Source organism: Palaemon carinicauda, chromosome 6 (genome assembly GCF_036898095.1).
Source record: "Palaemon carinicauda isolate YSFRI2023 chromosome 6, ASM3689809v2, whole genome shotgun sequence".
Lineage (NCBI taxonomy): Eukaryota > Metazoa > Arthropoda > Malacostraca > Decapoda > Palaemonidae > Palaemon > Palaemon carinicauda.
This window is the reverse complement of record NC_090730.1, coordinates 156,909,160-156,922,283: the sequence shown is the minus strand read 5'-3', so window position 1 is coordinate 156,922,283 and position 13,124 is coordinate 156,909,160. Positions and strand designations below refer to the sequence as shown.

Genomic DNA, 13,124 nt, shown 5'->3' with positions numbered 1-13,124 from the left:
TCGCACAAATTCAAAAATAGCTTTTACAATCAAAGTCTTGTATTGATAATAATTTAGAATTAAATTGCAATAAAACTCTTAAAAGAGTAATGACTCCAGTATCAAAAGGTGAGAGTGGTGAGCCTAAGTTCAGTAAGCTTTTGAATTCTTATCATTTGATTGCTACTTACCGCCACTTTTACTGTTGCTTATTTATAAGGTCTTATTTTTGGCAAAGGCACCATTAAGGACCCTCTCTTTTTGGTAAATATTTATAATTTCGCCGGACATCATCATCATTTAAACCTTATTTAAAGAGGAACAGTGCTGACAGTACACATCAAGCAGTGCATTGTGGTTATTACTTAAGGGTAGCCTATATGCAGCATCCCTTCGTTCACTTTCAGCACTGAATTTTTAACCAAGAAGCATGGTGATACAGCACAGTATACATACATATTGTGACTTGGTGAACAACATTTAGAATTGCTGTATATGTTAAGAGTAAGAGAGGAGCCTACAGCACCTTCATATGAAGCAAATTACAGGACCAGATGAAGAAAAAACAATCCGTAAATAAAGTAGCACTTAACCACTACTTCCTCTATCTTCCATTTTGCAGCCCAACCTTTTCAACTTTTAATTTACAAAGTAATCACAGGGTTTTCCACAAGTTGCAACAATGGTATGCACTAAATGACCTCCTTAGCCCAAGCCACGTGGCCAAAGTTCATAAATTCAATCCATCTAAACCTAACAGTCCTTAACCTAACCTAGGACCCCATGTCTTCACTCATTGTACAGTACATACCATCTTTAGGCAGTGAAAGCATACTGCAATACCAACCCAACTTCACTTGGTGAAACTATTCAATCTCTTGGGGGGTCCTACCTTTTCTAAAACCTGGCAAGTCCGATTACAGAAATACATAAGAAGCCTGTTATAGGTTGTCTCCAATTTCTCCTTATTTTCTACATTCCTCTTGTCGGTAGGGTTTATAATTTCTTGTTACCTTATCTTTGGCTGTGATCATTTACCTTTTTCTTTCTCCCTATTTTTTTTGTTTTTTGTTGCTATGATACATAGTAGATATAACTTTCTTTTGCAATTTCTCCCTCCAATTTGTCCGCCACCTATTTGTACTTTCCTTACAAATACAGTGGTACCTCTACATACGAATTTAATCCGTTCCACAGCCGACTTCGGATGTAGAAAATGTTCGGATGTCGAAACGAATTTTCCCATAAGAATACATTGAAATAGGATTAATCCGTGGTTGAGCCCAAAAACCTATGATAACTCCTTAATAAATTACTACACATAATTACACATGACAATATGCACACTAAATTAGATAATAGACATGTAAAAAAGAATAATTATCAAAAAATGATAAATAAGAAACGGGTTTTTAGCGTCACTTTACCTTAGAAAGTCCAGCGCAGGTGTTGTTGGTCTTGCTACACAGAGAGGAGACGGACGGGCGGCGAGGAGGTAGAGAGGTTGACTACGATAAACGTACACTACCGTAACTTATTCTAACTTACACTAAGTGAACTTTAACCTAACTTAGCTTATTTATTCTTTTTATTTTCATATTTTATATTTTTTTTTACATTTTCTTTTTGATGATTAATTTTAATCACTTTCACTCTCTCCACTTAAAATTGATTGAATTTTTTTCTCTTCACTCTTTGCCGTTTTCTTTGAACCACTTCCATCCTCTTCATCACGAGTTCGCTTTGTAGTTTTTTAAAGAAGCTATCGATAGAAAGTTGTTTGGTACAGCTTTTCAGAATGTTTCGAAAATAAATTAGGGAAACATCATCAAACTGTGCAACTACACGACAAACCTGCAATTTCTTTGGATGGTATTTGTCGATGAAGTCGACCACGTCTTGATATTTTCCTAACACCTCTTTTATTTGCGCCGAACCTAACACATGTTCTACCTCCTCAATCCCTTCCTTGTCATCACTCATGTGCTCAGACATAGCATGGAGTTCCTTGAGCTCCTCTGTATTAAGTTCGTCCTAATGTTCTTTTGCAAGTTCACTCATGCTTTTCAATAATTCCTTGCTTTACTTCTAAAGAAAGCATTTCCTTATTCCTTTTCTCACCACTACCACTTGCGAAACTAAGCCTTTTAGGACCCATGATTTACGTAAAATACCGTAAAAGGATGAACGTAAAAAATCACGATTAAAACAGTTACAGTAATAGCAGAACGCACAGGGCACAACCACACGAAGCCGACGAGAACAGAGGAATGTCCCAAGCCACGCTAATTGAGGGTCCCTCCGAGGTAGAAATGCTGCCTTCTATCGGCGGAAATAAAAAATACATCCGGCGCTATGAGTACCACCTGCGCGTACGGGTATTGTATACTTTGGGTGTCGAAAAAAAATTCGGGTGTAGAGTAGGAACGAGTTCGAATTGTACTTCGCGTGTCGAAAAATTCAGATACAACCGGTACGGCGAAAATTGCTTACTTCGTGTGTCGAAATAAAATTCGGGTGTAGAGTCAAAAAATTGCTCGAATCTTACTTCGGATGTTGGAAAATTCGGATGTAGATACGTTCGTATGTAGAGGTTCCACTGTACTTTCTCTTCACTCGGGTCTTCATCTTTTTGAGGTGAACAATCTATTATTCCTACTTGTTATCTATAGTTTTATCCATTTATAACCATGAATATTGCAGGCAACCCATCCATTCATGGGTTAATCTTCATCCCCATATAAAAATTCTTATGGGGATCCCAGTAGGAGACCGGGATCCTGAGTGGGGAAACACCAAAATAAGAGTGATTTGCAGCAATAGTAATGGTCAGAAATACGTAATAAAGACACGATAACCAACTGGAAAATAAATGATCTGTGTAAGTGGTGTTAAAGTATCATAATTACTTATGATTCACATCATGTCTCTCATATCGTTTTTGCTCTGTCGTGGCTCGCTTCACTCGCAAATAAACATGATCTCACTGCTCTTCTCTTCCGGCAAGCAGTACATGGATGAGCTGTGTACACCAATCATGTGGAACATTATTTTGGGGATATTTCTTACCTTAATATAAGCAACAATAGTTATAGACAGAACAGAGATTGTTTTAAACATAACCACTTATAGAAATGAATGAACTTACAAATAAATTTTGAAAAATTCCTCTTGTAAAACAATATTCGGAAATTTATACGTACGTATTTGGTAGCTCTTTAGTTGGTTCAAAAAGCTAACTAATGATTACATCATACAAAAAACAAAAAGCTGCCAAAAGGAATTGCAAACAATGCATGCGCAGAAACACAAACTCTGTCTCTCAATAGCAAACAATGAACTAGTAAAAAGGGTTGATTATAATTTAGTGATCCATGCATAGGTCATTATGCCCCAGCCCATTAGCCATAAAGAGAAAAATACCAAAACAGCAAGCACTTGTCCATTTTGTCTTGCGAATTCCAGTTTCGCTACAAATTAAAATAGCATAATAACCCTTTTTTCGTTATTCTTCACCTGTGCGCACTAGCAATTAACCCTTTTTCGTTATTCTTCACCTGTGCACCGTCACTAGCAGTTAACCCTTTTTCGTTATTCTTCACCTGTGCACCGTCACTAGCAGTTAACCCTTTTTCGTTATTCTTCACCTGTGCACCGTCACTAGCAGTTAACCCTTTTTCGTTATTCTTCACCTGTGCACCGTCACTAGCAGTTAACCCTTTTTCGTTATTCTTCACCTGTGCACCGTCACTAGCAGTTAACCCTTTTTCGTTATTCTTCACCTGTGCAACGTCACTACCAGTTAGCCCTTTTTTCGTTATTCTTCACCTGTGCACCGTCACTAGCAGTTAACCCTTTTTCGTTATTCTTCACCTGTGCAACGTCACTACCAGTTAGCCCTTTTTTCGTTATTCTTCACCTGTGCACCGTCACTAGCAGTTAACCCTTTTTCGTTATTCTTCACCTGTGCACCGTCACTAGCAGTTAGCCCTTTTTCGTTATTCTTCACCTGTGCACCGTCACTAGCAGTTAGCCCTTTTTCGTTATTCTTCACCTGTGCACCGTCACTAGAAGTTAACCCTTTTTCGTTATTCTTCACCTGTGCACCGTCACTACCAGTTAACCCTTTTTCGTTATTCTTCACCAGTGCACCGTCACTAGAAGTTAACCCTTTTTCGTTATTCTTCACCTGTGCACCGTCACTAGCAGTTAGCCCTTTTTCGTTATTCTTCACCAGTGCACCGTCACTAGAAGTTAACCTTTTTTCGTTATTCTTCACCTGTGCACCGTCACTAGCAGTTAGCCCTTTTTCGTTATTCTTCACCAGTGCACCGTCACTAGCAGTTAACCCTTTTTCGTTATTCTTCACCTGTGCACCGTCACTAGCAGTTAACCCTTTTTCGTTATTCTTCACCTGTGCACCGTCACTAGCAGTTAACCCTTTTTCGTTATTCTTCACCTGTGCACCGTCACTAGCAGTTAACCCTTTTTCGTTATTCTTCACCTGTGCACCGTCACTAGCAGTTAACCCTTTTTCGTTATTCTTCACCTGTGCACCGTCACTAGCAGTTAACCCTTTTTCGTTATTCTTCACCTGTGCACCGTCACTAGCAGTTAACCCTTTTTCGTTATTCTTCACCTGTGCACCGTCACTAGCAGTTAACCCTTTTTCGTTATTCTTCACCTGTGCACCGTCACTAGCAGTTAACCCTTTTTCGTTATTCTTCACCTGTGCACCGTCACTAGCAGTTAACCCTTTTTCGTTATTCTTCACCTGTGCACCGTCACTAGCAGTTAACCCTTTTTCGTTATTCTTCACCTGTGCACCGTCACTAGCAGTTAACCCTTTTTCGTTATTCTTCACCTGTGCACCGTCACTAGCAGTTAACCCTTTTTCGTTATTCTTCACCTGTGCACCGTCACTAGCAGTTAACCCTTTTTCGTTATTCTTCACCTGTGCACCGTCACTAGCAGTTAACCCTTTTTCGTTATTCTTCACCTGTGCACCGTCACTAGCAGTTAACCCTTTTTCGTTATTCTTCACCTGTGCACCGTCACTAGCAGTTAACCCTTTTTCGTTATTCTTCACCTGTGCACCGTCACTAGCAGTTAACCCTTTTTCGTTATTCTTCACCTGTGCACCGTCACTACCAGTTAACCCTTTTTCGTTATTCTTCACCTGTGCACCGTCACTAGCAGTTAACCCTTTTTCGTTATTCTTCACCTGTGCACCGTCACTACCAGTTAACCCTTTTTCGTTATTCTTCACCTGTGCACCGTCACTAGCAGTTAACCCTTTTTCGTTATTCTTCACCTGTGCACCGTCACTACCAGTTAACCTTTTTTCGTTATTCTTCACCTGTGCACCGTCACTAGCAGTTAACCCTTTTTCGTTATTCTTCACCTGTGCACCGTCACTAGCAGTTAACCCTTTTTCGTTATTCTTCACCTGTGCAACGTCACTACCAGTTAACCTTTTTTCGTTATTCTTCACCTGTGCACCGTCACTAGCAGTTAACCCTTTTTCGTTATTCTTCACCTGTGCAACGTCACTACCAGTTAACCCTTTTTCGTTATTCTTCACCTGTGCACCGTCACTAGCAGTTAACCCTTTTTCGTTATTCTTCACCTGTGCACCGTCACTAGCAGTTAACCCTTTTTCGTTATTCTTCACCTGTGCACCGTCACTAGCAGTTAACCCTTTTTCGTTATTCTTCACCTGTGCACCGTCACTAGCAGTTAACCCTTTTTCGTTATTCTTCACCTGTGCACCGTCACTAGCAGTTAACCCTTTTTCGTTATTCTTCACCTGTGCACCGTCACTAGCAGTTAACCCTTTTTCGTTATTCTTCACCTGTGCACCGTCACTAGCAGTTAACCCTTTTTCGTTATTCTTCACCTGTGCACCGTCACTAGCAGTTAACCCTTTTTCGTTATTCTTCACCTGTGCACCGTCACTAGCAGTTAACCCTTTTTCGTTATTCTTCACCTGTGCACCGTCACTAGCAGTTAACCCTTTTTCGTTATTCTTCACCTGTGCACCGTCACTAGCAGTTAACCCTTTTTCGTTATTCTTCACCTGTGCACCGTCACTAGCAGTTAACCCTTTTTCGTTATTCTTCACCTGTGCACCGTCACTAGCAGTTAACCCTTTTTCGTTATTCTTCACCTGTGCACCGTCACTAGCAGTTAACCCTTTTTCGTTACTCTTCACCTGTGCACCGTCACTAGCAGACATTGTAACCTAACCTCATCATGGTACTTCACCTCGCTGCATAATACAAGGCATTTGGTTAAACTGACTTAGGACACTCTGTTCCGACTCATTAAACATCTCAAAATCTCTGACCGGTAAAGTTATTAGGTGTTTTAATTACTTTTGTTTCCACACCCTCACCTGTTACGTATTCTTCATTGGCTATAGCAGATTTTTCTCTCTCAATAATGTCAAAAACACAAGAAAATAAGTAAGGGTACCCAATTACTAAACTTCACTAGCCAAACTGCCATCGTTTCTTTAAAACAACGGTGTGCTCGACTTAAACACATTATAATTTAAAATCCCCGAAACGCAGCAATAAATACTTTACAATGATTTTAGTGATAGAACACTAATACTGTATATGTCCGGATTTCACATAATAGGCAACAGTTACTACACCATATGGAACTGAGGAATGTGCTTTCAAACTGGATTATATTTTGTCTTTATATGATATACTGTATACTCAAAATTTAACCAATAACATTGATCACTATTAAAGGATTTTAATTAATAAACAGAGATAACAGGAATAACTTCTGGAGCTTTGAAATTACCACGCCGATAATTCTGAGTCTCATACAATACCAATACAGTACTATGAACTTGCAGTATTTGTCTGAATAATGTGCAGTACATTCCATTCAGTTAAGACTTACATGTACAATGCTGTTCTGCGTATATATGTGTGTAAATATATATATATATATATATATATATATATATATATATATATATATATATATATATATATATATATATATATATATATATATATATATATATATATACAGTATATATATATTCATACACACACACACACACATATATATATATATATATATATATATATATATATATATATATATAATATATCTATACTTATGAAATGTGTGAGTATAATACAGTACACATACATACAGAGAGAGAGAGAGAGAGAGAGAGAGAGAGAGAGAGAGAGAGAGAGAGAGAGAGAGATGGTACTGTGCAAAAATTTCCGCCAACATATGATTTGTCATTAATTTAGTCTTGAAAAAAGGCATCGAAGATGCTATTCAATTTCCTAAGGGAAAATACAATAAATAATAATAATCCAAAAAGATTATGAAAAAGAGTAACCTAATAATTGAAAATAACCTTCACGGTATAGGCTACATAAATTCAGTATACTGTATAACAGAATGTCATAAATGATTACTAACAACTACATAAATCAGTGTCATTATTTTTGAGAAATTTTCATATGTGTAAGTGACAAACAATATTGTTTTAAGTACCATATAAAATTGATCAGAACAATAAAAATTACCAATGGAAGTATGAGCATAGATTAGGCCTATGCTATATTTCAGGTAAAACTTTTACTAAAATACGAAAGGAAATGTACTGGTCCCAATCAAAATATCATTATGATTATATGATCAAAATCGTTTTACCCGCATATAACCTTTTACATTCTTGCACCGCTTTGCAAATTGCAAAGCATGAACCGATTCATCTTGAAAATTAGAGCTACTAAACGACAGCATGAACATGCAAGCCTAGTTCACTTAATCCTTACATATTTTCCTCAACAATACTAAAATATTCTCACTTACATAATAAATAATAAACTTGAATATTTTTCTTGATCTTGGAAATAAATTCCTCAACGCAGGAAACTGTTGTGTCGCAATTCCACTACTTAAATAACACCGATTCAAGATTCAGTCAATATCTGTCTCAGTCAGTGGTCAACATCAAACTATTGGCTCCCACAGAATCCACACTTTCAAAGACTTTACGATCATTGTAACTTTATATAGATATATATTTAGGAAACAAATGATAAAACACTTATTTATTAGACCTTTACTCTTATTACATGATAATCAGGATACATTTTTTTTTCTTTTTTTAGAAATGTGTAATTTATAAACAATCTTATTAGATTCGCTATACTTCAAGAACAAAGTAACAGTCTGTTTATAACAAATTTACCCCCACTATCGTTATTAGTTGAGACAAGATCAAACAATAATCGCTAAATCAGTTAACTGTCCCATCAAGGAGTTGGAAACTTGGCTTTCTGTCTGCAACACAAAGTTACTGTGATTGATATATTTATGCAACTAAGTACCTAATAGATACATTCCATCCATTATTCTCATAGCCTACTGCTGTTGTTGGGTGGGAACGTATTATTTTTAGGATGCTGTCTGGACCCCTGGACTAGGAAAGACTGCAGCCATTGATATATATATATATATATATATATATATATATATATATATATATATATATATATATATATATATAATTACTCAGTACCTAAAAGTTATAATAGAACGGTTTCATAATTTCTTCTTAACAATTTATTAAATAATATAACTTGGTCATTCTAATAGAATAGTCCACAATGTTTGTATAGATCTATAAAACTGGTTTTAACCATTACTCTCACATGTTAGGAAAAACAGTTTCGTCAAGAATAAGCAATTTTCCGACCGCTGTATGGGCCCCAGTTCAATAAAAAAAATTAATTAATTAAACACAGTAGTATGTAGGTACAAGATATTAAGCTGCATTAACTATGATTCGTGATACTTAAGACTGTTCCAATGTAATGAGGCCGATAAACCTTATTCCTCTTTTCACTTGAATAAATTGGTTTTAGGGGAGCAGCTAACAGCACATTTTAAAGAGAAGCTTTCATTTCCGGAAACAAGCACCAAAATTTGCACATATAAAGTACTCTTTGGAGATTATTCTTTCGATTGAAACCATTCGCCACCTGAAAATTAAAGGTGGCGACCAGTTTTCAAGATGGACGCCATTGAAAATACAGACATATTGCGAAATTTTTCATTCTCACCAGAAATGCCAATTCTACTTCTCTGTTAACGTCTTCATACTTCCTATCTTCTTGAACCATATATTATTTTTGCATCTATTTTGCTTATGCAAACACTATGGTCTCCTTTTCCTGAGTACCATTCTCACAAGTATCTATATTCCTTAACTATTTCAATCCTTCCATTTCTAACCACACCTTTAGTCTTCCTCACCTCTTCTTCTTTCTCTACTTTGTTATTACTGTGTGTTACAATAGAGCATAATTTTGGGCCAGAAAATTGTTCTCTCTCTCTCTCTCTCTCTCTCTCTCTCTCTCTCTCTCTCTCTCTCTCTCTCTCTCTCTCTCTCTCTCTCTCTCTCTCTTACATTTCTTTCAATCCTAATTTCCTCTGTATACCCAACAGAACTATTAATCACACCTCCATTATTCCCATTAATTTATATATCAACTTGGCATAATCTTTACTTGCCATTTTACTCTATTCTTGAATACAGTCTATCAAGCAAGCACAACTTATCAAACCCTTTTACAGCATCCCCAAACCCTAAGTAATTATTATAGTCTATTACAGCGTTTAGTGTTGATAAGGTGATCTGCTCTTGATCTACCTTCAATACTGTCACACTGAAATCAGCTAATCTTATCGTTTATCTTATTCTTGATTTTTATTAGTTTTGGTTTCTCAAAAAAAAACTTACTCTGTTCGTAATAAACAACCCTCTTCTATTGTCAATATCTAATCTGCAAGTGGGTAGGCCTTGTATTCTATAGACCTAGCTATTGTGGACATAACTATGGAAGTCCTGACACTTCCTGAAAAGAGAGAGATGAGTTTTCTTGGGCACACTAAGAGGAACTTTCTGTGGAGAAAAATTATTTTGTGGGGCCCTCAATGTATGAGGCAATCCGGACCTGGTATGCATATGTGCCTTTCAAGGGAGAAGCCTCCGTACGAGGAGAGACAATGTTGTAAATCGCCTGGTGAGAAGGTGTTCTCGGCAAAGAATTAGGAGATATTTTCAGTACTTTGACTGGAGAGTCATCCAAATGAGACAAATCTCCTTGGTTCTGAAAACCTGAAATATAGGAATGGTGTTTATCACCGAGATCACTCGTGGGGAGGAAACGGTGATCTGTTAAGGTCGGTATAATCTAGACCTAAGGATACCTGTACATGCTCATGTTCAGACTGTACTTTGGCCAAAGCCAAAGCATCGGTATCAGGGATAAATTCATGCTTGCTATGCTCAATTGGTGACAAAACATCAGCAAATGTTTCACTAATCTGAGAAGTGATACTATGGCCATCATCTTCAGTTACCAGAGTTACAGGAACCTCTGGTAAAGAGGGATCGAAGTGGGAGAGGTTGTGCGTCACATGAAGAAGCTTCCATTTCTTGCCCTCGGGAAAGGAAGAAGTGGAAAGAGACCTATCCCTCCTGGCATTCTTATTGTGGCAAGCATGATACTTCTCCCACTACATGATGAATTAAAAGTGCACTGCTTACCATGACAATTTGGGTATAATGGAGACGGATCTACCTCGACCTGGCTCATGAAGGTTCCACAAGGCTGGGACAAGTCCGCATACTATCTGAAAAAACAACATGTTCACAATGCACACTGAAAAAGAAAAGGGCACTTGGTAATCGCATGATCCTAACAAGGAAGATCCGAGACTGCGACCAGAAGGAGATTGTCCTAGCCTCACAAAGGCTGGCGTGTGCTAACCAAGCATGGAGATATGGCTGATAACCATACACGGTTGCCAGTTACGCACACTTTTCTTTTACGGCCGTAGTAAAACAACTTAGGAGTAAACTCAAATGAATGACTCAAGTTTGTATACACATAGGAACAAATGGAGACGTGATACCTATCTTGGCATTTTTCTCTATATGACTAAATTGACTGGGCATGATGATTTACGTACTGATCAACTATAAAGTGAACACCATTTCATTTTCTAAATTCAGTTTACTTTTGAGAGACTGATTGTGGCTTACTGTGCATGAGTTGATTACATTCGCTTTAGGCACCTTTATGTTTTTTGTATGACGTAATTGTTGGCTGGCTTTTTGAACCAATTAAGAGCATCCAAATATTTATGCATAAGCACCCAGATGTTTTAAAAAAGTAATTTTTCCAATGATCTGCTTCAATTCCAAAATAACTAATGTCACGTAGTAAGAACACCTCTTCAAAAGGGTAATTCAATTTTGAATTAAGTGTAATTTCATCAATTTCAATCACTGATCATGTTCAAAACACTCTGTTCCTATATACTTATTGTTGCTTGGGTGAAAGTAAAAAATTTCCTCGAAATAAAGATCCACATGATTTCCATGCACAGCTTATTCATGTACTACAGTACTTGCCAGAATAGAGAAGTGAGATAATGTTTACTTGCCAAGATACTTTAAATTTACACACGAGTACATCTAAAGGATTTTGTATATGCGAGCAAAATGAGCCACGGCAAAGCAAAAACCATTTCAGAAACATAATATTGATTGTAATTACGATACAGAGCTTCGATATTGACTCGCGTGGACGGCATGCATAGCACATCCATGTACCACTTGCCAAAACAGAAAAGCATTGAGATAATGTTTATTTGCAAGTGAAGCGAATCATGACAAAACAAAAACCATTTGAGGAACATGATGTAAATCATGGGTAGGCTAATTACGATACTTTAATTTCAAGCCAATTTCCACGAACCATACAGTACATTTTTCCAACTGGTTATTGTGTGTTTATAAGGGTACAATATACATTTCTGACCATTACTATTACTGCAAATCACCTCTTTGGTGTTTTTCCCACTAAAAATCCCAGTTTCCCACTGGGATCCCAAATAAGTATTATATAAAGGAGAGTAAGAAATCTCATGAACAGGTGGTTTGCCTCAATATTCATGGTCTTAAAGGGCCAAAATAACAGATAATGAGTAGGGAAAATATATGGATCATGTAATTGGCTATAAATTAAAGTATCATAAATTTACTAAAATGGAAGCATTCATAGTTGGTTGGGACGGACTGCTTAGTAATAAGAATGTGGGTAAAGGTTTACTATATCACAATATTCATAATGAAGAAAATAAGAAGTGTTACTGGTGTATTTATTGGCCTTCTGAACTCATCTGATGCAAATAACTGAGAGAAACACATAACTTTCACATTTTAGAAGTATTAAAATTCCAAGAGTTATGACGGAAAAAAACGTTTTATAAGTGAAACAAACACAATACCTAACCTAATCTAGGAGCTGAATCATTACCTACTTACCTATGAGGGGGGGGGGGGGCCTATGCCTCCCCTCTGTAAACCCCCTTAACTAAGTTTCAACCTGTTAGCTTCCCAACCAGCTTTACACCTGGCATGGTAACAGTAAATTATATTTCGCAAATAGTAGAACTAGCTTTACATTATATTTCAAACCAAGATGAACAATATTATCCCATAAGGAAAACCGATTGGTACCGGTTTAGTATGTGGCCTACCTTTCTAATATGGCCTACGAAATTCTATCTGTTTTAGTACCTAACCTAACAAGCCAGGTAGGCCACATACTGAACCAGAATAGAAAGAAGAAAAAAAGTAGACCACATACTAAACCGGCACCAATCGACTTTAAAGGTAATAATTAAGTTTACGCCTATTCCAACCAACTTCATGACCCCCACCCCCGGGAATGATATGCAAGTTATTATGCCACAGGCCCCATCAGTCATGGCCTACACATATAAAATTCCTTACAGCTTAATCCTGTTCTCCTGGAAATTGCATTTAATCGATTTCCAGTCCAACAATGCTACAATGATCATCATACAGTGTTCGGAAACATACCTTACAATGTTAGCCTTCTAAGTGCTAGCTTCTAAGTTTAACACAATTTTGAACATTGACAGTCTGTGGCAGTACTTTTACACAAGGTGTTCCTCGCTCCATAATGATAGGAATTATTCTTACACTAGATAAACATTGATAACTTGGAAATTACGTCTTTTAACCCTTTAATATAATGTGGAAAGGACGCAAG

The 13,124-nt window shown here is 37.2% G+C and overlaps 1 long non-coding RNA gene across 1 annotated transcript in view; it reads right to left on the bottom strand.

The window, feature by feature from the left end:
* LOC137642760 (uncharacterized) overlaps positions 1-13,124 on the bottom strand; it is a 35,821-nt gene extending 22,697 nt beyond the window's left edge. Inside the window, exon 1 of the long non-coding RNA XR_011044854.1 lies at positions 12,932-13,124. This is a non-coding gene — a long non-coding RNA (uncharacterized lncRNA). The remainder of the gene's footprint in view (positions 1-12,931) is intronic.